The sequence below is a fragment of the Apium graveolens genome, chromosome 8 (assembly GCF_009905375.1).
Source record: "Apium graveolens cultivar Ventura chromosome 8, ASM990537v1, whole genome shotgun sequence".
Classification (NCBI taxonomy): Eukaryota; Viridiplantae; Streptophyta; class Magnoliopsida; order Apiales; family Apiaceae; genus Apium; species Apium graveolens.
Window position 1 is genome coordinate 32,248,414 of NC_133654.1, and position 23,517 is coordinate 32,271,930.

Below are 23,517 nucleotides of genomic sequence, written 5' to 3' on the forward strand. Positions count from 1 at the left end.
CGGCTCGACTCGACTCGTGAAATTAAACGAGTTGAGTTCGGGTAGAGTTTTAGGCTCGATTAAGTGTAAATTTAAACGAACCGGCTCGCCCGACTCGTTTAGCTAAACGAGCCGTCTCGACTCGACTCGTAAAATTAAACGAGTCGAGTTCGAACAAAGGTTTAGACTCGATTAGTTAAATGAGCCGGCTCGACTCGACTCAATTAAACTCGGCTCGAATTACGTCTGACTCGAAACTCGGCTCGCTCGGCCTGAATTACAGCCCTACTCTTTTGTAAATGTGCTCGTGCTTACATATGATTATAAAAAATAATAGTATATCATGTATCATGTACGAATTTTTTTGAGATTTTGTTTGGAATATGAAAAATTACGGTAAACGTTACCGTGTAAGCTATCGAGCCCTGTAATTGTAATGAATTATTTTAGAGTGGGTTTGAGAACATATATTTTGATTCAAATTATGAATTTCAAATGATATAATTTAAATTGTTATTTCAAGCTCGTAAGGGTTGGCTCAGTTCGTTAAAGAGGGGATAACTATCATTTTGGTCACATGTTCGAATTTCACGGGAGGAGAATTTATAATTATGCCTCTTGAGTGCGCACCCAAAAAATAGCGGTTGCGGGTTATCTGCGATAAAAAAAATGTCATTTCAAATTCTCATAATAATACTTAAATGTTGAATGTGAAGTTGAAATACAAATTCAAATTATTTTACTCATCCAAACATATTATTTGTGAAATATATACATTTTCACTCAGCATACTTTTATAATGAATTCAATTTTTTTAGAACCAGTTACACATGAGAAGAGGTATTCCGTATTCACTAGTGATTTTCTTTTTCCAACATGTCCGGAAACGCCACAAAACGAAGCTTTCTGCTCTTTACTTTTTTCAAGAATCTCGGCAGGGCTTATTTTAAAAAAATGTTTAATAATAAATAATAGAGGAGATAATGGACAGACATAGAATAGCAGAAAACTGGGAGAAGAAAGTTGTAATAAACTGGGAGTATCAGTATGACCAATTGGCCATGTTTGTTTACCTAAACTATAATCCGGAGAGTACTTTGTTTACAGCAAGAATTTATAGTACAATCCCAGAAAGTAATGTTAACCGTAACTCGTCCATTCTTCAACCTTTCGCCATATGATTTCTTTTCTATAGTATTCTTTGTGATTTTTCAGTGACTTTGATATTCACAGCATTTAACACTATAAAACTACTCTCATCAGAACACTCTGATGAGGCTCACCCTCATACCATGACCTCTCATGAACTTTAGTATTGCCCCGATCACTAATCCGAGCCAGGCGCCAAATGAAGACGCTGCCACTGTCTTTGTATTTGCATGTCGAATGTCTTTTGATACCTCAATATAGGACCAAGCAGGACCTTTAGTATTGGTGTTTTCACTCTGATTGAGCCCGAGACTTTTGTTAAGCCAACTAGATAAAGTCACTAGCAGCTTTGCAAGCCATGCAATCTCGTCATTAGAGATTTGTCGATTCATCCAGTCACCCTTGTATTTCCTATCAGTTAGCTTCCTGTCCTCAATCACTACGCGGATGCCTAACTTTTCCTGCCTCTGAAAGGACAGTAATGTCCTTAGGAGTTGAGTTGCCAAATAAACATCCCATCTGCGATTTCAGTGAATCTATACACGCCATGTTTTGCAGAAGATTGTCGCCCGAAGTAGCCTGGAGCTCTAATTCAGCACGCAACACAAACAGCTGCAAATGCAATAACCAAATAAGTAACAAATGTAAGATGTATCAGCATGACACTTGTGGGTTTGTTAAACTAGCAAGGAATAATAATGCATAATGATATTAGGGGGGAAAATAAACCTGTAGCAGTTGCTTTCCACCATTATCAGTGTCACTAAATAATTGCAAATCTTTTTTCCTATATTTCTCAGTCCCTCCTCCCAGTCCTTGATCAGCCAAAAAACATAAGGGATTAGTATTATACAAATATAAAGTGTTTTACAACATACAGAGAAAGAGATGTATATATGTTATGATACCTGTAAGTGTTCTTTAATTGATAGCACAAATTTTTACAAGTTGTTGACGGATTTGGATGACCCAAAAGGCTTAGAATGAAAGACATTATCAACATTCTTTAGGAGATTAATCGGCTCACTGGATGCTGTCAATATGCTCAGAACCTACATAGCGTAACTAATAAATGTTGATGTCAGTAGAAAATAGAAAATTACAACTAATAAATTAGGATAATAATTTACTGTAATATACAGAAAATAACATACAAGATCCCAAACATATGGATACAGGATTGAAGCCCCGTAATTAAGTTTGACACAAGAATCACATCAGTGACATTGAACAAGAACCTTTAAAGAGCTATACGTGGAAATGCCCAGGTGATTTGTCAACATCCTTTATAATTCAACAAAGAGCTCGCCATTCTGGTGATCTGGTCCACTTCAAGAGAAGTAATTCTTGCATCTAGACGTATTTTTGTCCAGCATTTCTAAGAAGAAAAATTGAAGCAAACAAAGCTTCCATGAAGTCTAAGTAAGACCGGATTTGCGTATCACATGCAGAACAATTTAATTTAATTTTTCTTCCTCTCATTTGTTCTCCTAACTCTAACAGAACAACTGAATTGGTCAATATTGAAAAATTTTAAACAGTAAACAAGAAAGCATTTTAATTTTGATTAAATTGCACTTCGATGGCCCGAAATATAATTATTTTGCTCTTTAAGGTCCTAATTTCAGAAGTGAGCATTTAAGTGGCCGCATATATTATTTCTAAGCATTTAAATGACGTCCTTCATTTAGCAAAAAAAAAAAAATGACGTCCTTCAATCAAACGCCATTATTAAAATGGGGGTAGTTTAGTCCAAATTTGATATCCACCATTTCATATACATCTTCAGCAATTTCCAACTCACACGCTACATTTTCTTTAAATGGGTATGTAGAGAAATGTTGGATCAGCAATTTCTTCATATGAATTCTTAACTTTTCTCAAATTCTATGCAACTTGGTGTTTTTAGATTCATGATCAAGTTACTCAGTTAAAACATTTCTACAAACATGGGGGATAGAGGCAAGAGACCGGGATAATGGGGGCTATTCATGTCATTTACTAAAAAACTATTCAAGAGGAAAAGAAAAAAGGTGCATTGCGTGACCTTCTTCATTAACTATTACAAGATCCCTGATCCTGTTCAAATATAATCTATGCTCTCTATCTGTTTACATCTCCTTTTTTCTAGGTAAACATATACCAAAATAAGACTGAAGCTATACAACCTGGTCTTTGAATCCCTCTCTAAACGCAACTTAAAACTTAAAACATATATATTGTACCAACAACTTTTACCCAAATTATAGATTTACTTTACTTTCTGTTGAGTCCATCAAAAGTGATCATGTACTTGAATTTCTTTGACAGTAGCAAATTAAACATGAGCGAGTCCGATGCACATAGCAATAATACAAAGTGAAGAAGCTGGTAAGGAAATCATACCTTTAATACCATCCGCGCGATTGCTTCCGTATCCGTATGGACAAACTATTCAGCAAATCTTAGAAAATGCACAACCAAGGAACTACAGTACAGATAGTTGATCAGCACAAGTTCTTTCCAGGAACTTGAGTATCCACTTGAAGGAGACTTTGCCTCCTTTTTAGTAACATTACTTAACATTGTTAGGAGGAACACGCTCAAATATAGAACCAAACAAATAATGCAAAACACACACTCAATATATGACGCGGAAAAACTCACGTCCCAACTTGTATTATTAATCAAAACAATTATCAATAATACAATCAATCTCACCAAACAGTATTCACTCAAGCGATACTTAAGTCAAACAATACTCAAGCATACATCAAAACAATAACATGACTATGTATATATAGCCATCACAAACTTAGCCAACAAGACATACCTAATCTGATTACAATAATAATTGTCTACCCATACAATTATTACCCATTCCCATTATAATAATAATTGTCAACACATACAATTATTACCCAACTCAATTATGATAATAATTGTCTACCCATACAATTATTACCCAATTCAATTATGTTTTCAATCACCAAGACCATACTACCTATTGGGTTTAACCCCAACAATCCTCCCCTTCAACCCAATATGATTTCATGCACAACTGAATTAACGGTCACCATCAAGCCATCGACGTCGATCGCTCAATACCTCCCCTCGAACAATAACCCCTCCTTCTAGTACAAAAAGATTTCTCTTATCTTTTCGACCTTTGAGTATCTCTAAATCTCCTTTAATGACTTTCAACATACTGTTCTTCATCATAACAGTGTATCTCAAATCAACTAATTTACCCAACGGAATCAGATTTCGATTTAACTCCGGTATGTATCTTACTTGAGTTAACTTTTGAACACGACCGTTGTGACGTTTCATTGTTACCTCACCAATGCCAGCAACCTTTACCGTTTTACCGTTCGGTAAAGTTACAATCTTTCCCTCACACTTTTTATAGGACGAGAATCACTCCCTCCTACCACATATGTGATGAGAACATCCCGAGTCAAGCACCCATTCTTCTTTTGATCCCTTCTCTTCTTGAACCAAAAGAACATCTTCATCAGTTTCTACAAGCGAAACACTACCCCCTCGATTTTTCTTCAACTCTCTCAAGTCTTCTCTTGCCTTTGGACACATAAATTGTATATGACCTAATTCCTCACAATAAAAACACCTGATATTAGGGTTATGTTTCTTAGCATACTTCTTTTCCGTGTCACGCGCACGTACCACAAATGCACTTCCATCAGATGTGTCACTCGATTCTTGTTTCATCAATCTTTCGGCCTCCAGAAGAACAACAATAGTCTCATCCAAATCTAACTTCGTTTTCCCAACCAATAAAGAAGTCATCACAGTATTATACTTCTTCGGTAGAGACACTAGTAGTAGAACAGCTTTGTCCTCATCCTTTAATTTTTCATCCAAATTATTTAGCTGGTTGATTAAGCCATTAAAACGATTCAGATGATCTCTTAAATCTCCGTCTTCTTCCATCTTGAGCCCAAACAAATCTTTATTGAGAAACAGCTTGTTGGCCAAAGACTTTGAGTGATAAGTCTTCGTTAACTTCTCCCACAAATTCTTGGGATTGTCCTCTTCAAGAACATCATACTTGATTTCCGGTTCAAGGGCCAACCGGATCGTTGATACCGCACGTAACTTCATGTCTCCCCACTTTGTATCATCAACTTCAGTAGGCTTCTTCCCTCCGAGAGTCACATATAACCCTCGTTAAATTAACAGATCTTTTACCGTACTTTGCCACAAGGTAAAATTGTTTCTTCCGTTAAATAATTCAATTTCAAATCCTCCAACCTTCTCCATCATGAACCTTGGCTCTTGATACCAATTGTTAGGGGGAACACACACATGTATAGAACCAAACAAACAATGCAAAACACACACTCAATATATGACGCGGAAAAACCCACGTCCCAACTTGTATTATTAATCAAAACAATTATCAATAATACAATCAATCTCACCAAACGGTATTCACTCAAGCGATACTTAAGTCAAACAATACTCAAGCATACATCAAAATAATAACATGACTATGTATATATAGCCATCACAAACTTAGCCAACAAGACATACCTAATCTGATTACAATAATAATTGTGTACCCATACAATTATTACCCATTCCCATAATAATAATAATTGTCAACACATATAATTATTACCCAACTCAATTATGATAATAATTATCTACCCATACAATTATTACCCAATTCAATTATATTTTCAATCACCAAGACCATACTACCTATTGGGTTTAACCCCAACAAACATCCCAGCACTAGCATCAAGACCAGAAAATTCTTCAAAGCTAATGGCCCAGGGTTCCATGTAGTCAATCCAGACAGAACACTTGAGATGCATTTTTGATATAAGTCTCCAATGGGTAAAACATGAATGTCCTCAATATAAACCGGTACAACGGCCTCTGAACCAATAAATTCCAAGAACCGATATACCGAACACCCACATCCCTTGATATCAAAGCAATCTTATCTAAACCATCACTAGATTTCATCGAAATAAATGTAAGATACTTCACAAAGACATCCACAACCTCACCTAAACCAGCTTACTGGATTTATCTCACTCACAACAGACTGGAAATCAAAATTTGCACCTAACGACTTGCACGCATTCACAGCCAATGGTGAATAATCATTTCCAACCAACCAATAATTAATCAACGTATGAACCATAAACTCAGCACGCCGAAAATTTAAATTATCAGAACCCCTTGAATAATGAAATAACGGAGTACGATAAGGCTGCCGGTCAACACTCAAACTTTAAACACACACATTTCATGTAAATAAGCATAAAGAAGCTTAACATACAAACCACATTCATTTTTCTCCACAGAACCACTACAATTAGATTTCGTTAAAACCGGAATCGAAAAAGCACAGTTTTCCAACCAATTAAGCCTATCGTCACTTCTCGTAACCTTGACTATTTCTACATTCTCAACATTCCTCTTACAAACAGGATAATAAACAAACCAAAACAAGTAATACTCGAAAACATTCCATCAAAATTCATTAAAACCAAAACTATTTCTCAAACTCTACCTCTAAACAACGGACACAATTCGGCCAAGAAACTAAAATCCCTCTCATTTTGAAACATTATCCTAATCCACTCGGGTAATCTCTCAATCAGAATCACATATTCGAGTGAGGAAACATGATCAGTCCAAAAAATTGAGTTCATGAGAATGCTTTTTGGGGATAAAAAGGCGAAAAGGCTAGCGGAGAAGGTAGGGTCAATTGAATTGGTGAGGAATTTAATCCACTAGCGGTGTTGGGAGGTTTCATTAACTATTACAAGATCCCTGATCCTGTTCAAATTTCATAATTAATGCTCTCTGTCTGTGTTCTACATCTCCTTAATTTGTGTACACATATACCAAATTAAGACTGAGGCTATCAACCTGGTCTTTTGAATCTCTCTTCAAACGTAATATAAAACCTATTTTTGTACAAATACAACTTCTACCCAAATTATAGATTTACTTCACGTTGAAGTTCATCAAAAGGTGATCATGTATTTGTATTTCTTTGACTGTTGAGAATTACACGCTTCACTTTCATTTCACAATTTTGTAAAAGCTATCAATTGAAGTAAAGTTAAACACTTTAACATTCAAGAGTTTATAGCGGAGACCTTATCACCAACTTATCCCATACCGAAATAGCAAACTAAACATGACTACAACATGCTAGTGAGTCCGATGCACATAGCAATTATACAAAGTAAAGAATCTGGTTAGAAAATCATACCTTTAATACCATCTGCACGATTGCTTCCAAATCCATATGGACAAACTTGTGAGCAAATCTTATAGAAAATGCACAAGCAAGGAACTACAGTATAGATAGTTGATCAACACAAATTCTTGCCAGGAAGTTGAGTAGCCACTTGAAGGAAATTGTGCCTCCTTTTTAGTAACATTACTTAACATCCCAGCACTTGCATTAAGACCAAAAAAATCTTTAAAGCTAATGGCCCGGGGTTCCATGTAGTCAATCCAGAGAGAACACACTGAGATGCATTTTTTTATAGAAATCTCCAACGGGTAAAACATGAATGTCCTCAATATATACCGATACAATGGCCTCTGAATCAATAAATTCCAAGAATCAACAGACCGAACACCCACATCCCCTGATATTCTCCAATTTGGGCTCTTAGTCAAAGCAACCACATTCAATCCCTCAGTAGATTTCTTCGAAATTAAATTAATATACTTCAGAAAGACATTTTTAACTTACCTAAACCAGTAGTAAGATCCAGTTCACCAACAACAGACCGGGACCTGAAATTTACACCAAACTACTTGCACACATTCACAGCCAACGGTGAAAAATCATTGCCAACCAACCAAAAATTAATCAATGTATGAACCGTAAACTCAGCACAACAAAAACTCAAATCATCACAACCCCTTAAATAATGAAACAATGGAGTACAATAAGGTTGATGTTCAACACTCAAACCCGAAACACACACATATTCATGTAAATAAGAATAAAGAAGCTTGACATACAAAGCACATTCATTTCTCTCCACAGGACCACCACAATTAGACTTCTTCAAAACTGGAACCGAAAAGGCCCAATTTTCCAACCAATTAAGCCTATCACTTTTCGTAACCTTATCTATTTCCACATTTTTGACATTCCTCATACAAACAGGATAATAAGCAAACCAAAACAAGTAATACTCGAAAACAATAAAATTTAAATTTAAATTTAAATTTTAATCTCTCTCACAACAGACTGGAAATTAAAATTGGCACCTAACGACTTGCACGCATTCACAGCCAATGGTGAATAATCATTTCCAACCAACCAATAATTAATCAACGTATGAACCATAAACTCAGCACGCCCGAAAATTTAAATTATCAAAACACGATAAGGCTGCTGGTCAACACTCAAACCCTAAACACACACATATTCATGTAAATAAGCATAAAGAAGCTTAACATACAAACCATATTCATTTTTCTCCACAGAACCACTACAATTAGATTTCGTTAAAACCGGAATCAAAAAAGCACAGTTTTCCAACCAATTAAGCCTATCATCACTTCTCGTAACCTTGACTATTTCTACATTCTCAACATTCCTCTTACAAACAGGATAATAAACAAACCAAAACAAGTAATACTCGAAAACATTCCATCAAAATTCATTAAAACCAAGACTATTTCTCAAACTCTAACTCAAAATAATGGACACAATTCGGCCAAGAAACTAAAATCCCTCTCATTTTGAAACATTATCCTAATCTATTCGGGTAATCTCTCAATCGGAAACACATATTCGAGTAAGGAAACATGATCAGTCCAGAAAATTGAGTTTATGAGAATGCGTTTTGGGGATAAAAAAGCGAAAAGGCTAGCGGAGAAGGTAGGGTCATTTGAATTGGTGGTGGACTGAATTCAACTAGTGGTGTGTTGAGAGGTTTCGAAACCGAAGAGTTTAAGGTAAATCGCGTTTAAGCGACAGACTCATAATCATAAATTCTCGTCCGTGGATTCAAACATGTATTATCCTCTCTTTAATTAACTGAGTCAACTTTTGCGGACAACCCTAAATTAAATTAGGATTTAGGCTATAGGGTTTATGGCATAAAGACCCTAAAGGCCCTAAACCCTAAATTGGTGTACGTTTTATTAATTTAATTCTAATATTTCTAAAATCTAAAATGAGATTGATAAAGCCTAAAATGTTAAAAATTGTAAAATTAGGGCCCACTTTTTAATATGGTAGGCTTCACTAATTCTCGATTTTTGTTTAAAAATAAAATATTTATAGATGTAAATAAAATACGAACAAAACACCTCTTAAAATAACGTGTTAAACTTGGAAACATAACATTATTGAGCATTTTAAGTAAACAAATTTTTTTTTAAAAAAAAGACAAAACGCTAATGCGTTTTGCGTTTACCATCAAAACAACATTTCGCCTTCCATTTTTCTTTGAAAAACTCTAATTGAAGTTGCTGTTGTGAATATGTTGTGTACTTGATGATTACCTAAACAAAACATCTAAGTAAATTTTACTTAGTGAAATAATGTAGCGGACGGATAAGAATTATAGTCCCGACGGATAACTCGTTTTAGTCCCGACGGATGAGTAACTTATTATCCATCGAGTGAGTAGCTTATGTAATAATAAGTTTGTAGCACAGTGTTGTATGCACCTTTGTATAGAATCTGTAGTAGTATATAAGTCATGTTGACTTTAACTAGATATGCAGAATAGGTTGATTAACTGTACATAAGCAATGTCTTGTAATTCTGTATAAGTGAAATGAAGTCAAGTGCCAAAATAGCTATCAACGGATGCTTAACAAAGCTTCGACGGATGATCAAATGACTTTCAACGGATGTTTAAAATAGCAGTCGACAGATGATCAAGTAAGTCATCGACGGATGATCTGAAAGTCGACGGATGATCATATCAAGATTCAAATATCAGTTGAACAGTGAAAGCTGACACACAGCCGTCGAGTTGGATACAAACACACTGTGGAAGCCCATTAATTGGGTAATAGAGGACGAAAAGCAGCAAAGATCAAGACTGTTAGATTTTATATTTATTCAGTTCTTTTGACTTTGTAATCTTGGTAATATATAAACCAAGAGAGTAGCAAATAAAAAAAACTAAGAGAGCTAAGAAACAAACACAGAGAAATCTATGTAAGCACTATCTTTAGCATTTCCTGTGTTCTTAGTAGTTCTATTTTGTATAAGCAGCTGTGAGCATTTCTGCACACAGAGTCCTCTCGATATATTAAATATATCTCTGGTGGAATTGTTTAAATCCACCAGAAAGTTTTTAAAGACTCTTGTTTTTAATTACTCTTGTTTTGATTCATTAAAGTTTATATTCCGCATTGTGCTAATCAAAACAAATATATCTATAATCGAGTTGAACATTTTTATTTGAAGAAAAAGTTCAAGAATTCCATTCAACCCCCCTTCTGTAATTCTTGCTATATTGTTAAGGGACTAACAATTGGTATCAGAGCAGGCTCTTAATCTACAAAGAGTTTAAAGATCAAAACAATACAGCAAGATGAACAAGAAAGATGTTGGAAGATAAAGATGCATCTTCATATGCTTTCTCAAGATGAGGCCTATATGGACTGCATAGAAAGAGGCCCTCATGTTTCAATGAGAGCTGCAACGGGAAATGAACCATCTGTTCCAAAGCCAAGGCATGAATGGTCTGAACCTGATCTTGAACAAGGCAGGAAAGATAAAAAGGCCATGAACATTCTGTTCAATGGTGTTGATGCAGATATGTTTGATAACATCATCAACTGTAAGACTGCCAAGGAAGTTTGGGACACAATACAGATAATCTGTGATGGTACTGAGCAAGTAAGAGAAAATAAAATACAGCTCCTGATTCAGCAATATGAGCATTTTCACAATGAAGAAAGTGAGTCACTCACTGACATTTTTAGTAGATTCCAAAAGCTACTAAATGCTCTTAAATTGCATGGAAGAGTCTATCAGACTAAAGACTCCAATCTGAAATTTCTCAGATCTCTTCCAAAGGAATGGAAACCAATGACAGTCTCATTGAGAAACTCTCAAGATTATAAGGAGTTTACTTTGGAGAGACTGTATGTCATTCTGAAGACCTATGAGCTTGAAATAGAGCAAGATGAAAGAATGGAGAGAGGAAAGAAGAAAGGAGGATCCATTGCACTAGTGGCTGAACTGGAAAAGGAGAAGGAAGTGAAGATATAAGCTGTGAAATCAACTTCAAAGGCCTGTGAAAGCAAGGGTAAAGGGCTAGCTGCAGAAAGTGAAGATTCTTTGAGTCAAGATGACATGGAGGACATTGATGAGCACCTAGCATTCCTTTCAAGAAGATTTGCCAAGCTCAAGTTCAAGAAGAACTTTGAAGCTGCCAAGCCAAATAGAAACATGGTGGATAAGTCAAAATTCAAGTGTTTCAAATGTGGCTTGGCAGGGCATTTTGCAAATGAGTGTAGAAAGTCAGATGAAAGGAATATGTCCTAAGTCCAATCATGTATAAGGATTTAGGAATAACTTTTATGTATTCTGTTTTGATTTCATTGATATTAATAAAAGACTTGTTTTGTTTTTATTACGGGCTTTATCTATTTAAGTGTTTAAATAAGATATACCATAGTTTAGAGTAAAGCTTTTTATGGATTATGATGAGATCATAATAGTGAGACCTAAAAAGATGATAACTCTAAACTTAAATAGTTCCTGGTCGTAGGATTACTAACTGGTAATTAATAATCCGCAAAGATCGGTACATACTATGCTTGCTTCATTATGAAGGATGTCTGTTCTTATAGACATTTGTGTGGTGACACTATAGCTAGTATGTAGGTGCTTATTATAGAACAAGTTCACTGAACATGGCTCGCCCAGCTGAACAATTGATGGAGTTCATTCACGTGTCAGCAGTTGTTCGCTTAGTGATAGTTGTACAAGTATCCTTAGACTTGAGGTCATCATAGTCATCTTGTGTACACTGAACTATGCTTTGGTTTAGTTCTTAGTCTCCAGGGACAATTATTAGGGCTCTTCTGGGTATAGGAATTTGTACACGAAGATAGTGTATGATCAATAAAGGATCTACCCCTTCCAGTGAAGGAAGCGAATGTTCAAGGCTGATCCACTTATGCTAGTTCAGGAATCTCTGGCCAGAGTGAATGAAATTAGAAAGGAGTTTCTAATTTGCATAGAACTACGCATAGTAAATGGTAAGCAAGTGATTGAATTAGATAGGCTTGACACGAGATCCATGCCTTGTATTTAATCGGAACATTGTAGGGTAGAAGGAGTTTATTGTATGGTAACTATTCACTGACAGGTTCTTGGTATTCTAAGCAGTGAATTCATATTATCCGGATAGTCGCGATATGTTGAGAAGCATCACTCACGATGTAGAATAAATGTGATTAATTAATTAATCATATTTAATAAATTAGAGAATTTATATAAATAATGATAAAATAGTTTTATTATTATTTATTTCTACTACCGGCTTAATATTGAACCTACAGGGTCACACCATAAAAAGAGAATGATTTAATGGTGGAGGAATTAATTAATAATGGCTGATAATTATTTATTTGTAAAATAAATAATTAATTGACAAATTTAATAATTGATTAAATGAGATTTAATTGATTATAAATTAATTAAGAAAAGTTCTTAATATTATTAATTAAAGGATTTAATTTTTGGAAATTAAATCAAGAGAGAGAATTATTTCTAAAGTGTTTAAAAAAAGGATTAATGATTAAAAGGTGTTTTAATTATTAATGAGAATAATAAATGGGATAATAATAATAATATTTATGGGAAAATTTCAGCTGAAAATTTTGCCTATAAATACAATATTATAGACCCTAATTTTATTCCAACCTTGAAACCCGAAAACCCAAAAAGTTTGGAAAACCCAATTCTCTCCACCTTCTTCCTCCTCCTTAACATCGTTTTCTTGGTGGATACCGGTGGAGTGCTTCACACTTGAGGAGCAACTGCTAAGGATCTCTGATCGTTGTCTCCGAATTATTTTAAAAGGTTAGATTCGATCCCTCGAATTTTTATTCACGATTTATATGCTTTTATTTGGATTTTATATGTGTAAAAGTGTTTTGCCATGCCCCCGCTGCGTTTAAAATCCAACAATGGTATCAGAGCACAGGTTGTATGCATATAGATCTGTGGTAAAAATTTCAGAATTTTATGTGCTTGTATGAATTAATTATGATTTTTACAAGTTATATTATGGATTAATTTTTTCTGATGAAAATCGTTTCTCAGAATAATTTTGAATGTTGATTTGGGTTCTACAAGTGTTGTAGATCGTCTGGGTATTTTTTTCATAATTTTATGATGTATAGATTTTTTATTATGAATTTTTGAAGTTGTTTCAATTAAAATTCGTATTAAATAAATCATATATATATATATAAATTGTTTATAAGTATGTATATATATCTATATACATCTGTGGTTTGTACTGCTGTTTGTCTGTGATGTCTGCTGTACGGAGAAGAACAGAAAGAAGACAGGTTCTGTCAGGCGGCGCGGATTCCGAGAAAGAAAGCTGTCGGCTGCTGAAAAAAAAAGGGGTTTAACGCATTCCGGGAATGCGTTACACACCTGTGGCGCATTCACGGAATGCGTTACACCCTTTAATGGCTTAAAAGGGGTGTAACGCATCACCGGAATGCGTTACAGGTCTAGTAACGCGTTCCTGTAATGCGTTACAGCCCGACTGTCCCTATTAAAATTGATTTTCTGGGAGTTTCGTAACTCCGTTTTGGGCGTGCAATATACCGTTGGATTCTTTTTTCCGAGACGGATCTAATGGAGTGATCAATTTTAGTTTATATAAAAGTTTTGAACTGTTTATATTTCCATGAAGTGTTTTAAAGCTGTTTTTGATCGTTTGAATTGATTTTAAATGCTTCATGTGATACATAGAGATGTATAATGATTAGACTAATGTGCTAGATGATATAACATGCCTACCTTGATGTTTATTCATGTTGATATATGTGATATATGCTTAGTTTATCATGTGATGATAGATTTAGGTGAACTTAAATGAACATAAGGCGTTTGTTAGACAACCTAGTATAGTGAAATTATTTCATAACCTTAATAATAATATTATGAATACAATCATGAGATTCTTGTGTTTATGAAACACGTAATTGAATATGAATTTTCGATATGAGAGAAAGGATGATTCTGTCAACAACAGATTTCTATCTGTAAGAAAGGGTTATTAAGTGACGCCTCTTGACAATGCTCCACCCGATCTGGGAATCATCTGATTATTGATTATTGATTTGAAATATTTAATTTAAAAGGAAGAATTTCTTTATAATATGATTATGATTGTAACGTAATATAATCCCTCTAAAATTAAATAATATCAAGTAGTAATTGGCCAATGACACAACGGGCTTGTGTCGGTCATAGTCTTCCAACATGATAGAAATTAGTTCTTATTTTTGAATCATTGTCGTTTTGTGCCACAGCCGAGGGCTTTGATTTCGAAATAAGAAATACTTGTCTATTACATAGAGATGTGTACATTGAATAAGAATCTAAAGGTCGTTACGTGCCACAGCCGTGGGCCTTTGGGGACTGATTCAACTGTACGGAATGTTGGGTTAGACTTGACTTAGAATATTGAGTTTGTCGTGCCACAGCCGTGACTCAATTATTCAAGAGGCTAAAGTTTGATTAGGGAATAACATAATATGTAATTGACAAGAGTTGTCTGCCTATTGAACATTACATGGCGTTTCGTGCCACAGCCGGGGTCGTGTAATGGAATGTAGGATCCCTATTCCCACTAGCATTATGAATGCTTAATTTTTTCACGTAGGGGGTTGAATAAATTAGGTAAACTAGTGGGAGCCACTTATGAATAAAGACCCGATTCATATAGTTTTTTAAAATGAAATCGAATATTTGCTAAGTGTTGTTATGTGTTTATCATTTACAGATTTACTTTGTACGCTATGTCTTCTGCACTATCACTCAGGAGCATACTAGATGCTCATAAATTGACTGGTCCTAATTATGCTGACTGGCTTCGAAACTTGAGAATTGTTCTCAGGATTGAGAAGCTGGAATACGTGATTGACTCACCTAAGCCTACTGAACCTGCTAGTGATGCACATAATTATGAACATGTTGTGTATCGTAAGTAGATAGATGATGCAAATGTTGCTCAATGCATCATGCTAGCTTCCATGAACATTGAGCTACAGAAGCAACATGAGCATATGGATGCTCACACTATCCTCATGCATCTACAAGAGTTGTATGATGTGGCGGGGAGGACAGCTCGATATGAGATATCGAAGGAGCTGTTCGGTTGTAGGATGTCTGAGGGATCATCTGTGAATGACCATGTACTTAAGATGATCAATTTGATTGAACGTCTTGGACAACTTGGTTTTGCCATGGATGGGGAGCTGGGCCAAGACTTGGTCTTGCAATCGCTTCCGAGTTCGTTCTCGCAGTTTGTTGTGAACTTTCACATGAATAAGTTGGATGTCAGCCTGCCTGAACTCCACAACATGTTGAAGACTGCGGAATCGAATTTTCCCCCTAAGAAGAGTTCTGTTCTTCTAATTGGTGAAAGTTCCAATCCTAAGAAAAGGAAGAGGAACCCTTCCAAGAAGAAGAAAGTAGGTGAGAAAACGCCGGTTCCACCAAATGCTGAAGACCCCAAGAGCAAAGTTGTTTGCTTTCACTGTAACAAGGCGGGGCACTGGAAGAGGAACTGCAAGGTTTACCTTGCAGAATTGAAGAAGAAGGGTAGTGAGACTACCGCTTCTGATTCAGGTATGTTCATGATAGAAGTGAATATGTCATTTCTACTTGGGTATTCGATACCGCCTGTGGTTCTCAAATCTGTAATTGTTGCAGGGACCAAGGAGAAGTAGGACTCTTGAGGAAGAGGAGGTGATTCTACTGATGGAAATGGAGCAAGAGTTGCTGCTGAAGATGTAGAATCATTTCATTTACATAGGCCTACGGGCAAGACTATTGTTTGAAATAATTGTTATTTTGTTCCCTCGATTGTGAGGAATATTATTCCCATGTTAGACTTGGCTGGATTTTCATTTATTATTGAGAATAATGAATGTTCTATTCTTAGAGATAATATTCTTTATGGATGTGGTGCTTTAAATAATGGTATGTATGTATGTGACATAATTTATTTCAGATTGAACAAACTAATAAAAGAAAAGGGATGATGAAAATCTCACTTTATAGTGGCATTGTAGTCTCCATTTAGTAGACATGGAGAGAGGGCTGCAAATTTGCTAGGAATGGTACACACAGATGTATGTGGACCAATGTCTACGCAAGCCATGGGTGGATTTTCATACTTCATTACTTTCATAGATGATAGATCTGGATTCGGATATGTGTTTGATGAAACACAAGTCTGAAGCCTTTGAAAGGTTCAAAGAATATAAGTATGAAGTGGAGAAACAAACCAAACATAGTATTATAACTCTTCGATCAGATCGAGGTGGTGAATACTTTAATGGAGTGTTTCTAGATTATCTCAAAGTAAATGGTATAGTCTCCCAGTGAACTCCTCCAGATTGGTATCTGAAAGGAGAAATTGAACTTTGTTAGACATAGTTCGGTCCATGATGAGCTATGCAAATCTTCCAGTATTCCTAAGGGGTTATGCATTGGAAACCTCAGCATATTTACTGAATAAGGTGCTTTCCAAATCTGTTCCTCAAACTTCGTATGAGATATGGAAAGAAAGGAAACCGAGTCTTAAACACGTTAAGATTTGGGGATGTCCAGCTTATGTCAAGTAAGTTGACCCAGATAAGCTGGAATATCGATCCATAAAATGTAGTTTTGTGGGATATCCTAAAGAGACTTTAGGGTATTACTTTTACACCGATCATCGGGTGTTTGTCTCCAGACATGCTACCTTCTTGGAAAAGGAGTTTATCCTTGAAGGAAACAGTGGGAGCAAAATTGAACTTGATGAAGTTCAAGAAGCACAAACTACTACGGATCAAGTGGAAACACCTGTTCTGACTGAACAACCTTTTGTGGAACAGCCCATTTATAGATCAGGGAGAGTGTCTCGCCAACCTGAGAGGTATTACGGCCTTGTCATTGAGAATGACAATGAGTTGTCGATCATTGATGATGACGACCCTGTGACCTATAATGAGGCTATGAGTAGTGTTGACTCTGAGAAATGGCATAGTGCCATGAAATCCGGAAAGAAATCTATGTATACGGGATACAAAAGAATGATTAGAGAAGATGGCCAGGTGGAGACCTTTAAGGCCAGGCTTGTGGAAAAAGGATTCAAACAAAGGCAATGGATTGACTTTGATGAAACTTTTTACCTATAGCCCTGTTAAAATCAGTTCGGATTTTGCTTGCGAATGCTGCTTACTACGACTATGTGGCAGATGGCCAGATGGTTTTCTTTCCAAGGGAAATGAAAACCTAGTGTGTAAGCTGCTACGAACCATATGTGGTTTAAAGCAAGCTTCTCGAAAGATGGAACATTCGTTTTGATGAGACAATCAAAGAGTTTGATTTTATCAAAAACGTAGATGAACCATGCGTCTACAAAAGGGTTAGTGGGAGCGCGGTAACATTTCTTGTATTGTATTGAATTAGAGTTGACACACATAACAACATAGCAGACCCACTCACAAAGCTACTTTATGAAAGTCACTTTGATCGTCATAATGACAGGATGGGTATTAGATACCAGAGTGATTGGCTTTAGTACAAATGGGAGATTGAAAGGAATATGTCCTAAGTCCAATCATGTATGAGGATTTAGGAATAACTTTTATGTAATCTGTTTTGATTTCATTGATATTAATAAAAGACTTGTTTTGTTTTTATTACGGGCTTTATCTATTTAAGTGTTTAAATAAGATATACCATAGTTTAGAGTAAAGCTTTTTATGGATTATGATGAGATCATAATAGTGAGAGCTAAAGAGATGATAACTCTAAACTTAAATAGTTCCTGGTCGTAGGATTACTAACTGGTAATTAATAATCCGCAAAGATCGGTACATACTATGCTTGCTTCATTATGAAGGATGTCTGTTCTCATAGACATTTGTGTGGTGACACTATAGCTAGTATGTAGGTGCTTATTATTGAATAAGTTCACTGAACATGACTCGCCCAGCTGAACAACTGATGGAGTTCACTCACGTGTCAGCAGTTGTTCGCTTAGTGATAGTTATACAAGTATCCTTAGACTTGAGGTCATCATAGTCATCTTGTGTACACTGAACTATGCTTTGGTTTAGTTCTTAGTCTCCAGGGACAATTATTAGGGCTCTTCTGGGTATAGGAATTTGTACACGAAGATAGTGTATGATCAATAAAGGATCTACCCCTTCCAGTGAAGAAAGCGAATGTTCAAGGCTGATCCACTTATGCTAGTTCAGGAATCTCTGGTCAGAGTGAATGAAATTAGAGAGGAGTTTCTAATTTGCATAGAACTACGCATAGTAAATGGTAAGCAAGTGATTGAATTAGATAGGCTTGACACGAGATCCATGCCTTGTATTTAATCGGAACATTGTAGGGTAGAAGGAGTTTATTGTATGGTAACTATTCACTGACAGGTTCTTGGTATTCTAAGCAGTGAATTCATATTATCCGGATAGTCGCGATATGTTGAGAAGCATCACTCACGATGTAGAATAAATGTGATTAATTAATTAATCATATTTAATAAATTAGAGAATTTATATAAATAATGATAAAATAGTTTTATTATTATTTATTTCTACTACCGGCTTAATATTGAACCTACAGGGTCACACCATAAAAAGAGAATGATTTAATGGTGGAGGAATTAATTAATAATGGCTGATAATTATTTATTTGTGAAATAAATAATTAATTGGTAAATTTAATAATTGATTAAATGAGATTTAATTGATTATAAATTAATTAAGAAAAGTTCTTAATATTATTAATTAAAGGATTTAATTTTTGGAAATTAAATCAAGAGAGAGAATTATTTCTAAAGTGTTTAAAAAAAGGATTAATGATTAAAAGGTGTTTTAATTATTAATGAGAATAATAAATGGGATAATAATAATAATATTTATGGGAAAATTTCAGCTGAAAATTTTGCCTATAAATACAATATTATAGACCCTAATTTTATTCCAACCTTGAAACCCGAAAACCCAAAAAGTTTGGAAAACCCAATTCTCTCCACCTTCTTCCTCCTCCTTAACATCGTTTTCTTGGTGGATACCGGTGGAGTACTTCACACTTGAGGAGCAACTGCTAAGGATCTCTGATCGTTGTCTCCGAATTATTCTAAAAGGTTGGATTCGATCCCTCGAATTTTTATTCACGATTTATATGCTTTTATTTGGATTTTATATGTGTAAAAGTGTTTTGCCATGCCCCCGCTGCGTTTAAAATCCAACATCAGATTCCAGTAAGAAGAGATTTGAGTTTGTGGATTATAAGCAAAAATACTTTGATCTACTCAAACAGAAGGAAAGGGCTTTTATTACACAAGAGAATGACTGGGCAGCTGATGGTTTGGATGAAGATGAGGATGTCAGCTATGTCAATCTAGCCCTTATGGCCAAATCTGATGAAACAGAGACAAGTTCCTCAAGCAATCAGGTAATTACTACAAACCTTGCACATTTATCTAAAGCTGAGTGTAATGATGCAATAAATGACATGTCTACAGAATTGTATCATTTGCGTGTTACACTTAAGTCCCTCACTAAAGAAAATGCTAAAATCAAAGAAAACAACTTGTTTTTGAGTGAGAGGAATAATGTGCTTGAGTCTCAGTTTGTTGAGTTTGAGAAACTAAAAATTGAGTGTAGAATTGCTAAGGAGGAATTAACTGAGTCCTTGAAAAAGGAAGGAATATTAAAGAAGCAGCTTGATCGTGAACAGGAGGTGATTAAAGCATGGAAAACATCCAGAGATGTTCATGCTCAAATCACCAAGGTTCAAGGAATTGAGTCCTTTTGTGATGAAGCCTGGAAAAAGAATAAGGAGAAACTAGAAACTATTTTGGTAGATGGATTGCTGACAGATGTCTCGACGGATGATGAAGACTATCCGTCGGATAACAAAATGTGTTATCCGTCGAATGATAAAAATCATAATCCGTCGGCTGTGAGCAAACCCATTAGCAAATCCAAATTAACCAAGCTAAATGAAAAGTATGGGTCTGTTTCCAAGAACTTTGTTTCAGGGGAGTCAAGTCAAGCCAAGAAAGGGAAGAAGGCTAATGTTGGTCACATGACTGTCAAACAGTTGAGTGACAGACTTGAGAAGATAGAGGTAAAAACAGAGACTAAAAGGAAAAACAATAGGAATGGTAAAGTAGGGATTAACAAACATAATAACTACACACCTGACAAATATGCTCCTAGAAAAATCTGTGTCAAATGTGGTAGTGTAAATCATTTGTCTGATAATTGCAAATCTGCCATGCCTACTCCCATGTCTGTTCAGCCTCAATTCTCTAACATGAATGCCATGCCTCCTATGCCTGTTAATGCTATGCCTACACAGAACATGAATGCACAGTTTGCTAACATGCCATTTGCACCTAATCCATATTATGCTGCATACAATATGCCTCAAATGCCATTTAGCATGCCTTACTGGAATAACATGTTTGCACCAAGCATGCCATTTCCTGTTAGCCATAACATGCATAATAATTCTGTTGCATCTAGTGGTTTCAAAGGCCCAACCCAAATGACTAAGGAAGAATCTGAAATTCCTAAGTCAAATGAGTTAAGACCTAAGAAACAGAAGAAGAAAGCTAACAAGGCAGGACCCGAGGAAACTTGGGTACCAAAATCAACTTGATTTGATTTTGATGTGTGCAGTGAAACAGAAGGAATCTTTGGTACTTGGATAGTGGTTGTTCAAGACACATGACTGGTGATTCTACCCTGCTCACAGAATTTGAAGAGAGAGCTGGCCCAAGTATCACTTTTGGAGATGACAGCAAAGGTTATACTGTGGGATATGGCTTGATTTCAAAGGACAATGTCATCATTGAAGAGGTTGCCTTAGTGGATGGTCTCAAACACAATCTGTTGAGTATCAGCCAGCTTTGTGATAAAGGCAACTCAGTAACCTTCAACAAAGAAACCTGTGTTGTGATTAATAATCAAAACAACAAAGTGGTTCTCACTGGTGTGAGAAGAGGAAATGTGTATCTAGCTGACTTCAACTCAACTAAAGCAGAATCTGTAACTTGTCTTCTCAGTAAAGCAAGTCAAGATGAAAGTTGGCTATGGCACAAGAAGCTATCCCATTTGAACTTCAAGACCATGAATGAGCTGGTAAAGAAAGAGCTGGTTAGAGGCATTCCTCTGGTAGAGTTTACAAAGGATGGACTGTGTGATGCCTGCCAAAAAGGGAAGCAAATTAAAGCATCTTTCAGGAAGAAACTTGATTCAGCAATTGAAGAACCTCTGCAACTGCTTCACATGGATTTGTTTGGACCAGTCAATGTATTGTCAATCTCAAAGAAAAGATTTTGCCTAGTAATTGTAGATGATTTCTCAAAGTTCTCTTGGACCTATTTCCTAAAGTCCAAAGATGAAGCTAGTGAAATCATCATCAATCACATAAGGCAAGTTAACAATCATCCTGATTTCAAAGTTAGAAGAATCAGGAGTGACAATGGAACTGAGTTCAAGAACTATGTCATGAGAGCATTCTGTGAGGAAAATGGGATCTTGCATGAGTTTTCAGCAGCAAGGACTCCACAATAGAATGGAGTAGTGGAAAGAAAGAATAGATCTCTTATTGAAGCTGCAAGGACAATGCTTGAAGAATCAAAATTACCAACATATTTCTGGGCTGAAGCTGTCAATACTGCATGCTACACTCAGAACATCTCTCTGATTAATCAAGCAAAATGCAAGACACCTTATCAATTGTTCAAACACAAGAAGCCAACTCTGAACTTTCTTCATGTCTTTGGCTGTAAATGCTATATTCTGAGAAATCAAACTGATCAAAATGGGAAGTTTGATGCTAAAGCAGATGAAAGAATTTTTGTTGGATATGCTGTTGGTAAAGCATATAGTGTCTACAATCTAAGAACCAACATTGTTGTTGAATCTATACATGTTGTGTTTGATGATAAAAAGATTGAAGGACTAAAAGATGGAGATTACCATGAGAGCCTCAAATTCGACAATGTTGAGATGGTCAGTGATGAAAGTGATGATGAGAGTGATCAAGAAAAAGTGTCTAAGGATAATGCAGACAAATCTACTACAAATGAAGCACAAAACTCAACATTCGTCGAGTTACATAATGTTTCATCCGTCGGAAGGCAATCTGTATTATCCGTCGGAAGACAACCTGCCTCATCCGTCGATACTCAAAATTCACCATCCGTCGGGTTATCAAAAGGAGCAGGAAGTCAAGGCAGATCACCCATAGAAAGCACCCCAATCTCAAATCAAAGATCCACAAACTCAGGGGGAGTTTCTAGCAATCAAAACTCAATCACACATCAAGACAACATTGAGGTCTCTTCATCTAGGGCTAATCTACCTCAACCAAGAAAATGGACAAAAGATCACCCCTTTGAACTGATTATTGGTGATGTTTCTTCCAGAGTTCAAACCAGGAGAGCAACTCAAGAAGAATGTCTATACAGCAGCTTCCTGTCTAAGGAAGAACCAAAGAAGGTAGAAGAAGCCTTATTAGATCCTGATTGGATTTTAGCTATGCAAGAGGAGCTAAACCAATTTGAAAGGAATAAAGTATGGAAGCTGGTACCCAAGCCTAAAGGAAAGAATCCAATAGACACCAAATGGGTATTTTCAGAAACAAGATGGATGAAAATGGCATAGTAGTAAGGAACAAAGCAAGATTGGTTGTTAAAGGCTATTGTCAGCAAGAAGGGATAGATTTTGATGAAACATTTGCTCCTGTTGCAAGACTTGAAGCCATCAGAATCTTCTTAGCCTATGCAGCCCATGCCAATTTCAAAGTCTATCAAATGGATGTCAAAAGTGCCTTTCTGAATGGAGATTTGGAAGAAGAAGTGTATGTAAGTCAACCTCCTGGCTTTGAAGATCCAAATTTCCCAGAGTATGTCTATTATCTACTGAAAGCACTTTATGGACTGAAGCAAGCACCTAGAGCCTGGTATGACACTTTATCAAAGTTTCTTTTGAAAAATCACTTCACAAGTGGTACTGTAGATAAAACTTTATTTTTCATAAATGTGAATGGCTCTAACATACTTGTTCAAATTTATGTAGATGATATTATTTTTGGCTCTACAGATGAGAAACTTTGTAAAAAGTTTGCCAAACTAATGCAAAGCAAGT

At 35.8% G+C, this 23,517-nt stretch overlaps 1 long non-coding RNA gene and 1 pseudogene across 5 annotated transcripts; one reads left to right on the plus strand and one right to left on the minus strand.

Annotated features, from left to right (window-relative positions):
- The window catches only part of LOC141679460 (uncharacterized), a 196,804-nt pseudogene that overhangs the window by 74,335 nt on the left and 98,952 nt on the right, over positions 1-23,517 (plus strand).
- LOC141678182 (uncharacterized) lies at positions 965-3,696 on the minus strand. 5 transcript variants are annotated; one of them, XR_012557634.1, is made up of 4 exons: positions 3,514-3,696; positions 2,037-2,534; positions 1,858-1,943; positions 965-1,740 (listed from the first exon to the last, which is right to left on the minus strand). It is a non-coding gene; the product is annotated as an uncharacterized LOC141678182 (long non-coding RNA). The 5 variants fall into 5 exon arrangements; XR_012557633.1 differs by having other exon boundaries at positions 2,037-2,506; positions 3,514-3,695; XR_012557636.1 differs by lacking the exon at positions 3,514-3,696 and having other exon boundaries at positions 2,037-2,193; positions 2,367-3,505.